This window comes from Phyllobates terribilis, unplaced genomic scaffold, assembly GCF_046119375.1.
Source record: "Phyllobates terribilis strain yellow unplaced genomic scaffold, ASM4611937v1 Scaffold_12__6_contigs__length_324123572, whole genome shotgun sequence".
Taxonomy (NCBI): Eukaryota; Metazoa; Chordata; class Amphibia; order Anura; family Dendrobatidae; genus Phyllobates; species Phyllobates terribilis.
Window position 1 is genome coordinate 262,198,416 of NW_027362772.1, and position 18,497 is coordinate 262,216,912.

The following is an 18,497-nucleotide window of genomic DNA, read 5'->3' on the forward strand; positions in this document are numbered from 1 at the left end:
CAAGTGGTATTTTATAGGATTATTTTTATTATTGATCAACAACTATGTTCTCAATCAACCCAAAAGACTCATAAATATCCAAGCTTAATATTTTTGGAAGTTGGAGTGTTTTTTTTTTAGATTTGGCTATCTTAGGAGGATATCTGTTTGTGCAGGTAACTATTACTGTGCAGAATTATTATGCAACTTAATAAAAACCAAATATAATCCAACCTCACTTGTTTATTTTCACCAGGTAAACCAATATCAGTGCACAAAATTTAGAAATAAACATTTCTGACATGCAAAAACAAAAAACAAAAAAATAGTGATCAATATAGCCACCTTTCTTTATGATTACACTCAACAGCCTTCCATCCATAGATTCTGTCAGTTGCTTGATCTGTTTTCGATCAACATTGCGTGCAGCAGCCACCACAGCCTCCCAGACACTGTTCCGAGGGGTGTACTGTTTTCCCTCCCTGTAGATCTCACATTTTATGATGGACCACAGGTTCTCTATGGGGTTAAGATCAGGTGAACAAGGGGGCCATGTCATTATTTTTTCTTCTTTTAGACCTTTACTGGCCAGCCACGCTGTGGAGTAGTTGGATGCATGTGATGGAGCATTGTCCTGCATGAAAATCATGTTTTTCTTGAACGATACTGACTTCTTCCTGTACCGCTGCTTGAATAAGTTGTCTTCCAGAAACTGGCAGTAGGTCTGGGAGTTGAGCTTCATTCCAACCTCAACCCGAAAAGGTCCCACAAGTTCATCTTTGATGATACCAGCCCATACCAGTACCCCACCTCCACCTTGCTGGCGTCTGAGTCGGAGTGGAGCTCTCTGCCCTTTATTGATCCAGCCTCTAGCCCATCCATCTGGCCCATCAAGAGTCACTCTCATTTCATCAGTCCATAAAACCTTTGAAAAATCAGTCTTAAGATATTTCTTGGCGCATTCTTGACGTTTTATCTTATGTTTCTTGTTCAAAGGTGGTAGTTTTTCAGCCTTCCTTACCTTGGCCATGTCCCTGAGTATCGCACACCTTGTGCTTTTTGATACCCCAGTAACGTTGCAGCTCTGAAATATGGCAAAACTGTTGGCAAATGGCATCTTGGCAGCTTCACGCTTGATTTTCCTCAATTCATGGGCAGTTATTTTGCGCCTTTTTTGGCCAACACGCTTCTTGCGACCCTGTTGGCTATTTGCCATGAAACGCTTGATTGTTCAGTGATCACGCTTCAAAAGTTTGGAAATTTCAAGACTGCCGCATCCCTCTGCAAGACATCTCACAATTTTGGACTTTTCAGAGCCTGTCAAATCCCTCTTCTGACCCATTTTGCCAAAGGAAAGGAAGTTGCCTAATAATTAAGCACACCTTATATAGGGTGTTGATGTCATTAGTCAACACCCCTCCTCATTACAGAGATGCACATCACCAGATTTACTTAATTGGTAGTTGGCTCTCAAGCCTGTGCAGCTTAGAGTAGGACAACATGTATAAAAAGTATCATGTGATCAAAATACTCATTTGCCTAATAATTCTGCACACAGTGTAGATAAATGTTGGCAGTTGCTGGGCTCTGTGCAGTGCCGACTTTTCTTTACGGTTGGCGGTCTCCCAGTGCTCAGGACCTCCAGGGTCCTGCAAGCGCTGCGATTCCAGTGCAGAGCAGTAGCTCTGACAGGTGACATCATCGGGACCTGATTGGATCAGGTTCCCATGATGTTAACCCTTTGCTGTCTTCTAGATGCTGCGATAGCGGCATTTAGAAGAGAGACGATTGCTTCACTCACCTCTCGCAACGCCCCTGTGATGAGATGTGTCAGATCACTGGAGATCCGAGCTTTATCATGGCAATCGGAGGTCACATGATGACCTCTGGGTCTGCCAGCTATGATCGCCTGTTAGACTCAGCCAGCAGCTGAGTCTAACATGCAATCTGACCGTGTAAAATTGACAGGTCTCATACAATGCAATGCACGAGATCAGGGATCAGAAAAATAAAAATTGAAATCCCATACGGCACAAAGTAAAAAATAAAAAAAAGAGTTTAAAAATATTTTCAAACTATTAAAAAAATAAATCTGAAAATAAATTCAAATATAAATATATTTTAAACCAATAAATACGTATATTTAAATAAAAACAAAAAAACACATTTGTATTGTACAACCCAATCTATAAAACGGTCACGCTAGTTAACCCCTTCTGTGCACACCTAAAAAAAAAAACAGGGCCGTGGAGTCAGAGTCGTGGACTCGGAGTGCATTTTGGTGGAGTCGGAATGAAATCGTCCGACTCCTAAAATATATAATAAATTGGGTACAGTAGTTCAATGCAGTTTGTGGGGAATAAGTTCAATGCAGTTTGTGGGGAATATTTTTTCATAAGAATTTGGGAAAGTTATGAAATGTCCTATAAATGTCTGTCCTATTCCTGATCTAAGGGTCTATACTTTTAGCAGAGATGAATCTGCTACAGTAAATTTATCACTTAGGCTGCATGCCCACTATGCGTTTTTCAAGCGTTTTTGCCGCGGAATTTCCGCAGCGAAAACGCTTGGTAATACATGCCCCATGGTCCCCAATGATAATCCGCATGTGCTGTGCACATGCTGCGGAAATTTCCGCTGCGTATTATCATTGCGGAAAAATACGCAGCATGTCCATTAATTTTGTGGACATGCAGCGTAATTGCCGCCATTGACTTGCATTGAATCGCTTAATATCCGCATCACTACATGTGCACATGCGGATATTAAGCGATTCAATATGCGGATGGTACCCGGGTCTGGAGAAGAGGAGACTCTCCTGCAGACCCGGGTATCATAGTACCTGTTTTAAAAAAAAAAAAAAAAAAAAAAAAAAAAGAATTTAAAATAAAAAATAACCATTATACTCGCCTTCCGATGTCCCCCGGTCTTTTCTCCGCTGCGTCCAGTCTCTTGTACGGCTTGCGGTGGTGGGAAAGGACCTTCCATGACATCATTTAGTCATGTGACAGCCGACATCAGCGGTCGCGTGACCTGTCACATGACTAAATGACGTCATGGAAGGTCCTTTCACACCACCGCAAGCCATACAAGAGACCGGACGCAGCGGAGAAGAGATCGGGGGCCATCAGAAGGTGAGTATAATGGTTATTTTTTACCCTTTTTATTCTTTTTTTCAACTATTACTTGGTCACACTATATAAATCTATGCCGGTTGCATGGATTTATATAGTGTGACCAAGTTGTTAAGCACTTTTCCAAGTTATGCTAAAATCGCTTAGAAATGCACTTGATAACCCGCATGTAGAAATGCATGCAAAAACGCTTGACAAACGCCTCTACCTGGCAGGAAAAACGCTTGTAAAATCCGCATGCGTTTTTCCTGCCAGGGAGATGAGGAAAAAATCTGCAGCATTTCTGCATCGTGGACACTTGGCCTTAAATATGAGCCATGTATGAAGGAGTCGGAGGTTTGGCTTACTGATTCCACAGCCCTGCAAAAAATAATGCTTTTTCATCATACCGCTGAACAAACAGTGGAATAAAATGTGATCAAAAAGTTAAATGGGAATAAAATTGATACCGCTGAAAAATTCATCTTGTCCCACAAAAAACAAGCCGCCATACAGCTCAATCAGTGGAAAAATAAAAAAAAAGTTAAAGCTCTCAGAATAAAGCGATGCAAAAACAATTTTTTTTATATATATATAAAATAGTTTGTGTAAAAGCGCCGATACCTAAAAAAACAATATAAATGTGGTATCACTGTAATTGTACTGACCCGAAGAATAAATTTGCCTTATCAATTTTACCACACGCGGAATAACCTAAAAAAAACAACTCAAAAAACAAATCCTGAATTGCTGGCTTTTGTTCATTCTACGTCCCAAAAATCTGAAAGCGATCAAAAATTATGTGCCCGAAACTGATACCAATGCATACGTCAACTCCTCCCGCAAAAAAACAAGCAGTCACGTGACTGTTGGCCGAAATATGGAAAAATTATAGCTCTCAAAATATGACGACGCAAAAACTAGTTTTAGTTAAAAAAAAAAAAAAAAGCGTCTTTTAGTGTGCGACAGCAGCCAGACATAAAAACCCGATATGAATCTGGTATCGCTGTAATCGCACCAACCCGAAGAATAGTCATCTAATCACTTATACCGCATGAGGAACGGCATAAAATAAATAAAACCAATTCTTCACATTCTGTTGATTTGTTCGTTCTGCCTCCCAAAGATCGCAGTAAGGCTCGGCTCACATTCATTCTGCGCTGAGCGATTATACCCGGGTTTCCGTGTAAATCTCTGAAATACGTGATTCAGATGGAACCCCCGGCGGAAGATTCCCTGTAATGAGGCAGATAGAGGTACCGTGGACGCCCTCTGGCCTGTGATCCGGCAGCATCCATCTTTTTAGACATGCATAAAAGTGCAGTTTTGTGCACCTCTGAAAAGAAGAACACCGCTGAAGAGAGGTCAGATAAGAGTCCAGAGTAACTCTGCTGCCTCATTATAGTGAATGGATCCCTCAGGGGTTTCATCTAAATCACGTCACTCAGATTTAGATGGAAACCCCGATATCAGTGCTCAGCGAAGATCCCCGGCAAAATGTGATCCAAAATGTTATATAAAATTTTCCCAACAAAAGCTTCAACTCAATCCACAAAAAAAGTCCCCACTCAGGTCAATCATCTGTTAATGGAAATATAGGTGGCTTCCACGTTATTGGTAGTACAAAGGCTCTGGAAAAGTGTTATGGCTCCTTGCCCCCCGCGCCCCCCCCCCCCCCAAAAAAAAAAGAAATCCAACGAATTCTGCACTCCCAAATCCAAATTTCCCCCTCCCTTCTGAGCCCCAGTGTGCCTAAACCACATTTAGCGTCCACATGTTTGGCATTTCTGTAGCGATGAGAGCCCGCCTAATTTACGGGTGCATGTCTCCAGAAGCCAAATGTAAAATCTGGCGCTAAAACATTTTTTGTGGTAAAAATTTAATTTTTTTTTCTTCCCCACCCAATGGTATAAAATTCTTTGACACACACATGGTGTCAAGATGATCACTGCGCCCCTAGATGAATTCATTAAGAGGTGTAGTTTGTAAAATGGGGTCTCGTATGGGGGGGGCGGTTCTGCTGTTCTGGGACCACACGGGCTCTGCCAATGTGACATGGCACCCGCAAACCATAACAGCAAAATCCTGCACTGCAATAAGGCGCGCCTTCCCTTCTGAGCTTTGCACTGTGCCTCAGAAGTAGTTTTCGACCACTTGTTGGGTATTGATGTACTCATGAGAAATTGCACAACAAATTGTACTGTTCATTTTCTCGTATTATCCCTTTTAAAAATTGCAAACTTGGGGTCAAAACAACATTTTAGTGGGAAAAAGTCATATTTAATTTACTTAGCCCAATGTTATACAAGTTTGTGAATCGGCTGAGGGTTAAAAATATTGACTACTCCCCTAGATAAATTCCTTGAGAGGCGCAGTTTACATAATGGGGTCACTTGTGAGGGTTTCTGCTGTTTTCAAGAGCCCCTGACATGCCAAATGTGACATGGTGTCCGCAACCTATTCCAGCCAAAATAGAGCTCCTTCCTTTTCAAACTCTGCTGTGCACTCAGTAGTTTTCCATCACATATGGTACATGGTGGTATATGGGCGTACTCAAGAGAAATTTCACAACAAATTTTGGGATCCATTTTTGGATCCATAAAAAATTTGGGGCTAAAAGATCAATGAAATATCGTCAATGAAACTATCGTTTCATTGACGATATTTTAATCATCTGGACGGGGTCTGAGCAACAGCTGAAGATGTTCCATGAACACTTTAATCGATTTCATCCCACCATCAACCTAACACTCAACTACTCCTGTACTGAAATTTACTTTTTGGAGTCCATCATCAAGCTACAGAACAATGAAATAGAGACATCCGTGTACCGGAAACCAATCGACCATCCTACATACCTTAAATGGGACAGTTTCCATCCAAAACACATAAAAAACTCTATTGTTTACAGCCAAGCCATCAGATACAATCGGATATGTTCCAACTAGATGGATAGAGACAAACACCTTGATGGCCTCAGAAAGACCTTTTTGAAACAGGGCTACCATCCGAGAACAATTGAGAACCAGATTACAAGAGCCACCAGAATATCGAGGAATCATCTCCTACATTACAAAACTAAACAAGAAAGCAACCGGGTGCCTCTAGTAGTCACCTACAATCCAAATCTGGAGGCGCTAAGGAGAGCTGCACGGAAACTACAACACTTACTACAAAAAGATGCCCGATTACAACCCATATTTCCAGACCCCCCACTTCTGTGTTTCAGGCAGCCCTCAAATCTAAGAAGTCTCATTGTCAGAAGCTCCCTGTCATTTCCACCAGCTACAGGTACCTTTCCTTGCAACCTGAAAAAATGTAAACCCTGTCCGTTTATAACGACCACAGACAAGATAAAGATTCCCAATTCACATCAGGACTATAAGATCCCAGGTACGTTCAGCTGAATCACATCTAATGTAGTGTACTTAATTATATGTACCAAATGTCCAGCTGGGGGTCTTTATGTAGGGGAGACAAGGCAAAAACTTAGAACAAGGATGAATCATCATCGCCACACAATAAAAGAAAAAAAGAATAGATCTGCCTGTAGCCAAGCATTTTTGTTCCCCTGATCACAGCATAAAAGACATGAAATTACTGGTATTAAAAGGTAACTTCAAATCTCAAAGAGAAAGAAGAATCTCAGAATATAAACTGATGATGACCTTTAACACTTTCAGAGCAGGAATGAATGTGTCGCATTGATTTATGTCATTCTACATCAACTAAGGAATGCGGTGCTCAGACTCTCAGACCTCTGAGGCCATCACAACACTGGACACAGGACAATAAAACCTTCACACTCCTTATCTATTAACTGCTAAAATATTTATAGCCAGAACTGTTTATCTCTTCCATAATAACTCTGCTTTTCATCACCTGTCTTACCTATTGCATTTTTTGTGTGTCTTTTTGTGTATAAATATGTGACTCTTCAGATTTTGTGGTATGCTATGCCTGATGAAGAGACCTGAGTAGTCTCGAAAGCTTGCAATTTATCTTTTCAGTTAGCCATTAAAAGGTAACAACCACTGAGGACTCTCAAATCTAAATATTGGGCTAAAAAGAACATTTTTTGTGGGAAAAGTCATAAGTTACTTACCGGTAACGGGATTTTTCGGAGACCATGACAGCACCACGAGAGAGGGGATCCGCCCACCAAGGAGAGGAAACGTACAGGATTAAAAGGGGCGGCCCTCTCTCTCGCCTCAGTTTGGATTACAGAGCATTGAGAGGACCACCAGGTTAGTAGATATGGTAAACAATCATAAAAATAATATTTTTATACAACACCACTAAGTGAGAAAATTATAATTAATAACTGAGGAGTGCTCCCATAAAGTGAAGGGAGGGAATATAAGGGTGCTGTCATGGTCTCCGAAAAATCCCGTTACCGGTAAGTAACTTATGACTTTATCGGTCGACCATAACAGCAACACGAGAGAATTGCAGAGATGAAGAAGTTTAGGGAGGGACCATAGCCTGGAGCACCCTTCTTCCAAATGTGAGGTCAGATGAAACACCCAAATCCAGTCTATAGTGCCTATAGAAGGTAGATTGAGAAGACCAGGTAGCAGCCTTACATATGTCTTCCATCGAGACACCCGTCTTCTCCGCCCACGAGGTCGCCACTGCTCGGGTAGAGTGAGCCTTCAACCCCTGTGGCGCTTCCTCCCCGCTGGAGACATAAGCTACAGTAATAGCTTCCCTGATCCACCTAGCTATGGTGGACTTAGCAACCTTAAGCCCTTTCCTAACCCCTTGGTAGGAGATAAACAAGGAACTATCTTTCCTGAAAGCCTGGGTGACCGACAGGTACTTAATCACACATCTTCTAACATCTAAGGTATAGAATTCTGCCTCTTTTTGGTTACTTGGATTAGGACAGAACGAGGGTAGGATTATTTCTTGGAGTCTATAGAAACGGGAAGCTACTTTAGGGAGATATGCTGGGTCAGTTTTAAGAATTATTCTATCGTCCAGGATCTGAGTGAAAGGTGAAGCTGAAGACAGACCCTGGATGTCACTAATCCTTCTAGCTGATGTTAGAGCTATTAGAAGCGCTGTTTTAAGGGAGATGGACTTAAGGGATGCTGAATCTATTTGTTCAAAGGGTGAACCAGATAATGCTTTTAGAACTAAATTTAGATCCCAGGGTGCTAAATTGTTTTTGATAACAGGCCTGGATCTAAACGCAGCTTTGATAAAGCGAGAAATTCAGTAATTTCCTGCCATGTCACAGTTATATAGGGCACTTAAGGCAGAGACTTGGACCTTAAGGGTACTTGTTGCCAACCCCAACTCGAGGCCCTTCTGTAAAAACTCTAAAATTTTCCCAATTGGCACCCCCTCACCAACTGTAGAACCAGAGAAAGATAAAAATTTCTTCCAAGTTCTGGAGTAAATCCTGGTAGTGACAGGTTTTCTACTACGCATTAATGTAGCCACTAGGTTTTGGGAGAATCCTTTTCATTCTAACAGAGACCTCTCAAGTTCCACACCATCAAGTGGAGGCCAGGAGCTTGAGGATGGACTATTGGACCCTGGCCAAGGAGATCCGGAATTTCGGACAGGACCCAAGGATTGGAGATGGACATGTTCCTCAGGCATGAGAAACAGGGCCTCCTGGGCCAAAAGGGGGCAACCAGAAGGACCCTCGCCTTGTCCTCTCTGATCTTTCTTAGGACTATGGGAAGAAGATTCAGTGGGGGGAAGGCATAGGCCAGACTGAAATCCCAAGTCACTTGGAGAGCATCCACTGCCAGAGGGTTTTCTCTGGGATTTAGGGAGCAAAAGAGCTCGGTCTTTCGATTTAGCCTTGTGGCGAAGAGATCTACCACCAGAAGCCCCCATATTCGGACTATTTGGGAAAAAATGTCCTGCTTTAGTTCCCATTCGCCTTGCCTCAGAGAGAAACGGCTTAAGTAGTCTGCCTTTATGTTCTCTTTTCCTTTGATGTGGAGGGCTGTTAAGGAAAGGAGATTGCATTCCGAAATCTGAAAAAGATGATCCGTCACTCTCATTAGTGATCCAGAACGTGTACCCCCCTGATGGTTCACGTAAGCTACCGCTATCCTATTATCTGAAAGGATCTTAACGTCTTTATCAAGAAGGAAAGGCAAGAAATGATTAATCGCCTTATCCACTGCTAGTAGTTCTTTAGCGTTGGAGGAAAGGCCTTTTTCCGTGTCTGACCAGGACCCCTGGGCAACCATGTCCCCCAGATGGGCCCCCCACCCGCGGGAGCTTGCATCGGTTGTAATTATTTTAGTGACTCTAAATACCCAGGGAACTCCTCGTGACAGGTTTGTCTCGTTCACCCACCACCGCAAGGATTCATGTGCTTGGGGTGACAAGGATATTCGTCCTTCCAAGTGCCCATCTAACAAAATTTCATTATGTAGGACGTCCCACTGTAGAACACTGGAGTGCTATTGTGCCCACAGAACCCCAGGAAGGCAAGATGACAGGGTACCCAACAAGGACATCGCAGCTCTAAGGGACATGACTGGGTTTGATAATGCTTTCTCTACCAGGATTTTAACCTTTTGTTTCTTGGCTTCCGGGAGGAAACATATTTGAAGGTCTGAATCCAGCATAATACCCAAGAACTGCTGTATTTTTGAAGGCACTACCCTGGACTTCTCTAGATTTAGGATCCAGCCCAGACTTTCTAAGATGGAGGATACTAACTTTAGGTGATTATAACATTGGGAGGCTGAGTCTCCAACTATCAAGAAATCATCCAGGTAAGGGATAATTAAAATATGTTCCCTGACATGAGCCATGACTTCCGCTGTAATCTTAGTAAATACCCTGGGGCCTATGGCCAGACCGAACGGTAAGGCCCTAAACTGGAAGTGCTTAATTTCTCCATCTATGATCAAAGCCACCCTAAGGTATTTCTGGAAATCCATATGTATAGGTTCATGGTAATAGGCGTCTTTTAGATCTAATACTACCATGTAACAACCTGAAAAAAGTAACTTTATTGTAGATTTAATGGATTCCATCTTAAAGGTGGGAACTAACAAAAACTTATTAAGGGCTTTAAGGTTAATAATGCACCTAAAAGAACAATCAGGCTTAGAAATAAAAAAAAGAGGCGAGTAGAATCCTAGCCCCTTTTCTGCTGTCGGGACCTCCACTAGGACCGCTTTATGGACCAAGTTCAGGATTTCCACTTGTAGGGCCGTCTGCTCTACTACCGAGGGACGGTTTGGGGTCAAGATGAATCTCCCACGAGGAATCTGCCGAAACTCGAACCTCAGACCCGAACCTACCAGATCAAGGATCCAGTTAATAGCAGAAATTTTTGTCCAGGCAGGTAAGAAGCCCAACAGCCTCCCCCCTACCTGGGCTGCGAGTCATTGACTCGGTTTCTGGGGTCCCCGGTTAGAAGGAGAAGAGACAAATAGGAGCCCTCTACCTTTCGGTCTGCGGTCTTCCCACTTCTCATGACCTTTCTGCGGTCTTTTTTGCAGAAACCACCTCCTATGGAAAGGACGTTTATAAGCGGGGGCAGACAAGCTAGGGAAACTTTTCTTCTTGTCACTGGCTTTATCCAGAAGTTCGTCCAGAACAGGCCCAAAAAGATGCTCTCCTTCACATGGAATAGTACAGAGTCTCGTCCTTGCTTGAATATCCCCTGGCCAACATTTAAGCCACAAGGCTCTACGGGCTGCGTTGGACATGGCGGCTGACCTCGCTGCCAATCTGACTGAGTCCGCCGAGGCATCCGCCAGGAAGGCTGCTGCCCCCTGTAGGAGTGATATATTTGATAGAATCTCCTTCCTGGGGGTGTTATTTCTCAAATGGGATTCAAGTTGGTCCAACCATATCATTAGGGACCTGGCAGTACTGGTTTTAAGGCCCCCACAGATGTTTTCCAGGTCCCTTTGAGAAAGGTGTCAGCTTTTCTATCCAAAGGGTCCTTAAGAGCCCCCATATCGTCAAAGGGGAGAGAGGATTGCTTAGATGCCTTAGCTATGGCAACATCTATTTTTGGGGCTTTCTCCCAGGAAGAGGAAGCTGAGTCTTCAAAGGGGTATTTTCTTTTAAAGAACGGAGGAAGAACACCCTTTCTTTCTGGCCTTTTCCATTCTCTACGTATCAAGTCCTTAATCTTATCATTAAAGGGAAAACTTCTTCTTTTCCTTAGTCCCAACCCCCTGAACATTACATCCTGCATTGATTTTTCTGGTCTGGCATCAGTAATACCCATGGTTGACCGAATTGCTTTGATCAAGCCATCAACTCCATTAAGTGGGAAACAATGCTGACCCGCACCACTATCTGAGGAAGTGGATGATGAAGAGGCTGAGTCGTCCGAGTCCAACTTATAAGCTGACGGCAGAGCTGGGGAGATCTCCTGGTCTGTATCCACCTTTACTTTAGTCTTTTTAGAGAGGATTTTACTAATTTCAGACCTGACCAAGGTTTTTAATCCTGAGGTCAAGCTAGGGGTCTCCTCCGCTAGCGTCTGATTTATACAGGACTGACACAATTTTTTGGGATATGAGTCGGGAAGGACGGTGTTACACAATGCACATTGAACATGCTTGGTTTTGGAGGTACACTTCTTCCCCTATTAAACATTACTAAGTGAACTTTCTCGAAGATCACTTACCCAGGTGGCTCAAAAATGTCTGGTACCGATTTGGAGGAAGGACCTTTCTCAGCCGGGGGATCGTCCCTGGAGGCTGCAGATTCTTCCATCCTGCTGGAACCGTGATGACTGGACTTAGACGCCGAACCTCGCTTTCCTGAGGACCGGGCGTTACCAGTAACACGAGGGCGATGCACTTTTTGGGGCTTCCCAAACAGTCGCTGAGATGGCGGCTGCTGAACTTGCTACTGCTGCTGCAGCTGCTCATTATCAGACTCCATGATGAGGAGAACAAGCTGGGAAGCCCTGAACAGTGGTGCCTGGGCCAGTTAAGTAGCACCTGTTCCACCCCTCAGCCACCTGATTTCAATTGAATACATTCCCCCTTTTCTTTTTTTTTTTTTTTTTACACAGGGACGCTTGGCGCCCCATCGCCGCGGTTAATACCGCACTTACAATTAGGTGCACGTGACCGGACTTCCGGGTCCCGGTCACGTGATCGCCCCGAGGCGCGGTGACGTCATCGGGCCGCGACTTACAGGAGGAGGCCAGAAGTGTGTGCCCACACGAGCCTCGCGCCGGGAAGCTCTAGTCACCGCCGCTCTAGGTAAGCTCTGCCAAGATCCACGGGCCTCCTACCCCGGATCGGGGCGCAGCGTCGGATATCCAGCGCGCCGACTTCCGCTGGGTGTCGATGGGGACGGCATCCCACACAACCCACCTGTCTTCAGGGCGATGGTGGGCCAGATAGGGGCGCAGTCCCACTGCAGTCCGGATCAGACCAGGGGCAGACTCATCCACAGAAAGGGGCGCAAACCTGGCTTAAGCAGCTGATGAAAGGGCTGCCACCCCAGATAGGGGCGCAGCCTCCTGCTTATCCGGTGCAAAATATGCTGTGCCACTCCCAGATAGGGGTGCACCCACAAAGCAGACGCAGGAGCTGCAGATCCCAGATAGGGGCGCTGCTCGACAGTCGTCGCCATCCATTTCTTTCCACGAGCCTGAAATAGGTTCCCTCCATCAAGGACAGGAAACCAAACTGAGGCGAGAGAGAGGGCCGCCCCTTTTAAGCCTGTAGGTTTCCTGTCCTTGGTGGGCGGATCCCCTCTCTCGTGGTGCTGTCATGGTCGACCGATAAAATGTGTTTAATATTCACAGCTCAACATTATAAAATTCTGTGAAGCCCCTGAGGATTCAAGGTGCTCACTACACATCTAGATAAATTCCTTGACGGGTCTAGTTCCCAAAATGGGGTCTTTACTGTTTAGGCACATCAGGGGCCCTCCAAACACGACTTGGCATCCGTTATCAATTGCAGCCAATTTCGCATTCCTAAAGTCAAATGGTGCTCCTTCCCTTCTGAGCTCTGCAGTGCAGCCAAACAGTAGTTTTACATCACATATGGGGTATCACATATGGGGTATTCAAAGTGTTCACCACACATCTATATTAATTCCTTGAGTGGTCTAGTCTCCAAAATGGAGTCACTTGTGGGGGGTTTCCACTGTTTAGGCAGGTACATCAGGCGCCCTCGAAACGCTACATGGCGTCTGCTATCGATTCCAGCCACTTTTGCATTCCAAGACTCAAATGGTGCTCCTTCCCTTCCAAGCCTGCCGTGCGCCCAAACAATAGTTTTCCACTACATATTGGGTATCTGCGTAATCAGGAGAATTCGCAAAACAAATGTTATGGTTCATTTTCTCCTGTTACCCTTATGAAATTGAAAAATCTGGGGCTAAAGTAACAATTTTGTGGGAAAAAGTAAAACTTAAATTTTTTTGATTCCACATTTCATTAATTCCTGTGAAGCACCTGAAGGGTTAATAAACTTCTTGAATGTGGTTTTGAGCACCTTGAGGGGTGCAGTTTTTAGATACTGGTAACCACACAGCCTCACTGCGCATGCGCAGGAACATAGCACATGCGCAGTGAAGCTGGTAACCTCACTGCGCACGTACAGACCAGCGGCCGGACATGTAGAAATGCGCATGTGCCCCACAATAATAGCGCTTGCCGGGAGCAATATTCAAATACGTGGGCGGCACCCGCCCCTTACTGAATAGCAGAATCACACCCGTATGACTGAAAACGAGCAGGTAGGATCTAAGTACATAGAAGGTTATAAAATCATTATAGTACCACCAATTTTAATTAAAAAAAAAGCTTGTTAGTGATGCACATTGCATCACTAACAAAGCAATGGAATAGTAGCTAGGACTTGACAGGTTCTCTTTATTTTGTGTGACATTACTCTGATTTAAGGGCATAAAAATTGAAAGTTTGAAAATTGCAAAATTTTTGCCAAATTTCAGATTTTTTCACAAATAAACGCAAGTCGTATCAAAGAAACCACCATCATGAAGTACAATATGTCAAGAAAAAACTCTTGAATCAGTGGGATCCGTTGAAGAGTTATTACCTCATAAAATAACACTGGTCAGAATGGAAAAAATTTGCCTGTTCACAAAAGCGAAAACAGGCTCTGCCTGTTTTTATCCCTTTCGCACCAGCGACATGTTTTACCTCACAAAAACAATCAGCTGTGATCCCCTCCTGTACTATCTGTATCCTCTCTTTTGCTTCCTCCCCTGCCCAGGAGTTGTGGTATGATCAGACCATGTTCCTGTACGGTCACACACAGCCATTACACAGTACACAGCAGGGGCACATTTATAAGATTATCTCAGCACAGGAACATTTTTTTTAATCACTTCCTATTGCGGACCTTATTTTCATTCCAAGATCTAGTGAATAAAATTAACTTTTGTTCGTGGGAAAACCCCTTTAATTATTTCTAAATCTTTCAAATTAGCAGCGTGATGTTTCTTTTTGCAGAATTCATCAAAATTGACCTTTGCAATGTTTAGGGTGAATTCCAAAGCAAGTATGAAGATTTTGACACAAATAGTTGGTGGATATGCCATAAGCAGATCTACTGTGTTGGCAGGAACCTATTGGCTGCTTTCACACGTACAAGTTTTATGTTCTGTATACGGATTTCAATCTCCGCACCAATATCAGGTCTCCTGACCCAAACTTAACAGTCTCATACGTACATATGATGCTGTAGCGTTCAGGTCAGTTATCAACAGCTGGATCGGATACTGCAATCCATACTGACCATGAAACTTGGACACGTGAAGCCAGCCTTAAGTTTAGGCTGCCATGCACACGTCATACATGTAGAGCTATGCAAACGATTGCTTTTAGATACTAGAATCAGAATGAAGGTAAGATTTAGAAAATAACATGTTTGATACCTTCAGCTGCCACCAGAGGGAGCCAAGGTCTTCTTGCTTGTATAGGTGGATCTCGATAAAGGCCCTCACTTGACAGCTGCACATCTGCCAACTTCTTTATCTTTTTAATCTGTGCGGATAATTTGGAGATCGGTGTTAAGTAAACACAGGTAGAAACCGCCATAGAGATATATGGAAAAGAGGCCACCACACCACCTAATATCTGGGATCAACCTGAGGCATGTCAAAGAGAGCATAAAGACAAAACAGAAAGAAACATGCCATGTACATGGGGATCACCAAAAAGTGGCAATATTTTATTGATACAAAACAAGTCAAAAAATTTAAATCGTCAAATACGCAGAATATAACGACAAGCCCACAATAGAGCTGCACCCCACGTCGCTTAATAACTCACAGTATAATAGGTTACATGAACATGAATCAAAAACTGTCTATAGAGCATTTGCATATACTTCCAGTACTTCTGGCACCAAAAAAATAATAATGCACAAATAAATAAAGATCTAATAACACCAAAAAGTGCATGTAGTGTTGATATAATGCAGTAAAATATAATATGTATTATGGCTATAGCCACAAAGCTCCAGCAATGAATGCACACAATGTCAAGTCCCAAAATGGATATGACACACATATGCTGATAATGTATAAGAACAAGAAAATCACAGTTGGTATGGATACTGGTCCTAATGACAAAACTAAATAGCAAATGCTAGAGCCAGACATGTAGTAATGTCAAGAACAAATCCGCATAGGCAGCAGGGTCCCCCCACCGTATCTATTCACAACCTATGGGTCCAGGACCTTGCTGCCTATGCTGATTTGTTAAGAAGCATAGCTGATTATATAATCCATTATTTTTAACTGGTTTACAAATCAATAATTATTAACACAAAAATAAAAATAGCGGCACCTTCCCTTTTAAGGGAATCTGTCACCCCCTGGGACATATATAACCTATTAATATGGGCATACAGGTAATAGAAATGTTTAACTATTTTTTTAAATCCTGGTCAACTCCTAATAGTTGCAAATGTGATACAAGAAAATAACCATGACTCACTTGCAGCTCCACCAATCTCCATTGAGGTGGTGACGTGCTGTATATCCATGTGAGCACTGCTGCCAATCATTGGTCTTAGCAGTGATGCTTGTACGGCAGAGGTTAGTGATTAGCTTCAGCTTTAACATACCATATTTTGCGGATAATAAGACGCACCAGTTTAGAAGACGCACCCCAAATTTTGGAGAGGAAAATAGGAAAAAATCTTTTTTAATAAACCGGTGAGTATTATAATCAGCTTACCTGGGGAGGGCAGCGTTGGTAGAGAGGGGTCCCAGGGTTGCCGCTGGCTGAGGCAGGAGATGCTGCGGAGGCAGGAGATACTGTGGGGTCCCGGAAATACTGCGGAGGCAGGAGATGCTGCGGGGTCCCGGATATGCTGTGGAGGCAGGAGATTCTGCGGGGTCCCAGAGATGCTATGGAGGTAGGAGATGCTGCAGGGTCCCAGAGATGTTGCGGAGGCAGGAGATACTGTGGGGTCCCTGGAAATGCTGCGGGGTCCCAGAGGTGCTGCGGAGACAGGAAATGCTGCGGGGTCCCGGAGATGCTACAGAGGCAGGACGGGGTGTTTGGAGGTGGCTGTGGGCCCCATGCTGTCTGCCAAGTTCTGCTGAAGGTGTTCGGTGGTGCGGGGGCTCCGCCGACATTTTTTGGCAGCTGGAGCCCCGCACCTTCCATACTGTCCTATGCGGTGGACTCCAGGAAAATGGCCGCCACATATTACAGTATGGAAGGTGCAGGGCTCCAGCTGCTAGAAAATGTCAGCGGAGCCTCGGCACCATTGAACACCTCCAGCAGACCATATGGGGCCCGCAGCCGCTTCCGAACACCCCGTCCTGCCTCCACAGCATCTCCGGGACCCCACAGCATCTCCTGCCTCGACAACATCTCCGTGACCCCACTCCACCGCAGCCGGTAAAGTGATTTTGCTTTGTAAGACGCACCCCTATTTTCTCCCCAAATCTGGGTGGAAGAAGTGCGTCTTATAAAGCGAAAAATACGGTACATGATAGTATTACTGCAGGACAAGAAAAGAGCAGCGGGTGCCACCATAGCATCTGCCAATTTAAATTGGGGGTTTTTTTTGTTTTTTTTCTTAATCATGTGTTGGCTTTAATGCTGTTATTGGGGTAATTTTAACCCCTTAAGGACAGAGCCAATTAGGTCCTTAATGACCAAGCCAAATTTTACAATTCTGACCAGTGTCACTTTATGAGGTAATTACTCTGGAACGCTTGAATGGATCCCCCTGATTCTGAGAATGTTTTTTCGTGACATATTGTACTTTATGATAGTGGTAACATTTCTTCGACATGACTAGCGTTTACTTGTGGAAAAAAATGGAAATTTGGCAAAAATTTTGAAAATTTTGCAATTTTCAAACTTAATTCTAATGCCTTTAAATCGGAGAGATATGTCACACAAAATAGTTAATAAATAACATTTCCCACATGTCTACTTTTTGAAACAAAATTGTTTTTTGTTAGGAAGTTATAAGGGTTAAAAGTTGACCAGTGATTTCTCATTTTTTCAACAACATTTACAAAACCATTTTTTAGGGACCACATCACATTTGAAGTGACTTTGAGGGGTCTATATGACAGAAAATACCCAAAAGTGACACCATTCTAAAAACTGCACCCCTCAAGGTGCGCAAAACCACATTCAAGAAGTTTATTAACCCTTCACGTTCTTCACAGGAACTGAAGCAATGTGGAAGGAAAAAAGGAACATTTAACTTTTTTTCACAAAATGTTTACTTCAGACACAATTTTTTTATTTTCGCAATGGTAATGAGAGAAAATAGACCAAAAAATTTGTTGTGCAATTTATCCTGAGCACGCAGATACTCCATAAGTGGGGGAAAACCATTGTGTGGGTGCACGGCAGGGTTCGGAAGGGAAGAAACACAGTTTGACTTTTTGAAAGCAAAATTGGCTGGAATTGAGAGCAGACGCCATGTTGCATTTGGAGAGCCCCTGATGTGCCTAAACAGTGGAAACACCCCACAAGTGATCCCATTTTGGAAACTAGACCCCTCAGGGACCTTCTCTACTGTAGATGTGTGTTGAGCACCTTGAACCGCCAGGTGCTTCACAGAAGTTTTTAACGTAGAGCCATGAAATTAAGAAATCTAATTTTTTGGCACAAAAATGTACTTTTAACCCCAATTTCTTTATTTTCACAAGGGTAAAAGGTGAAAATGGACCCCCAAAATTTGTTGTGCAATTGCTCCTGAGGAAAAGTATTGTTTGGGCGCACGGCAGGGCCTGGAAAGGAAGGAGTGACGTTTGGAACGCAGACTTTGATGGAATGGTCCGCAGGTGTCATGTCGCGTTTGAAGAGCCCCTGATATGCCTAAATAGTGGAAAACCCCTACAAGTTACCCCATTTTGGAAACTACACCCATCAAGGAGTTTTTCCAGGGGTATAGTGAGCATTTTGAACCCACAGGTACTACACAG